Source organism: Ixodes scapularis, unplaced genomic scaffold (genome assembly GCF_016920785.2).
Source record: "Ixodes scapularis isolate PalLabHiFi unplaced genomic scaffold, ASM1692078v2 PGA_scaffold6__148_contigs__length_123643588, whole genome shotgun sequence".
Classification (NCBI taxonomy): domain Eukaryota; kingdom Metazoa; phylum Arthropoda; class Arachnida; order Ixodida; family Ixodidae; genus Ixodes; species Ixodes scapularis.
Genome location: NW_024609881.1, coordinates 97,348,894 through 97,349,932, shown reverse-complemented (window position 1 = coordinate 97,349,932; position 1,039 = coordinate 97,348,894).

Genomic DNA, 1,039 nt, shown 5'->3' with positions numbered 1-1,039 from the left:
TCGGTCCCACGACATTGAAGTCTGGCATGATGACGGCGTCCAGATGATGCTCGAATCTGTTCCTCCCTCTATTACGCACATCCACGACGGCTGTGCGGAACAGTGGCTGTACGAAAGAAAGTGAAGAATAGATTCGAGCAGGCGATGCGCGAGAAGGTAACCGAGACTATGCTTCAAGCTTCATATCGGGAGAGGAGCTTTCGAGGTAGTTTCTGCAGTTACTCAAACTTTCTCTTTCCCCTTCCCTTTTTTTCAAAAGAACACGTCAGCCGGCGCTAACGTTTCATCTCGGGAGGAGCCCAAGGAGGCTGACTTCGACCCAACTAGTCTCCGGGCAGTATACAAACACAAGTATATTTACCAACACGCTCGTTTTAATGTCAGTCTCCGGGCTTTGCTGTTTCCAAAAGAGATAACCCTTTATAAGGACAGAACGAGCGGGTTGGTGGGGATAATTAAACTTAAACACTCCCTTCTCGTTTTCTTCCTCAAGTTTAATAGATAACCCTTCGGTGCTATCGGATCTCCCCGGAGAGAGAGAGAGAGAGCACGGCCGTTTCAAGGTAAGGATAGGGCGCTCGAAGCTAGGGCAAACATGCGGTATCGTTTCACGCATGCACGGATGGCTGGTTTCAAATTTCCCCACATCCCTAACAAAACCGGCCCATCTTCGTGTGTGCGTCTGCGCGATTTCTGTCCCGCGCCGCCGGTTTTAGCGCGCACGCGGCGTTGTTTCGGCTGGCAGAACAGTTGTTGACCGTCGACATAGTAAGGCCGTGGTGTCCTCATCCTTTCAGGCAACGATTCCTTTGCTTTCCCTTGTGCAATACTCTGACAGACTCCTCCTGGGTGGCTGTCACTGTTCGCCGCGTCAACGACACAATCGTACCATTTCACTCCTCGTGACACAGGGTGCGCTGCTCGCTTTACTGTCACGGGCCGTCCCATCTAACACAACTAGCGCAAAAGGTCGTGGTCATCTGCTGGCTCCGAAAGGGCGGGACGTTCATGTAGGCCAATGAGGGCCCCGAATCAATAA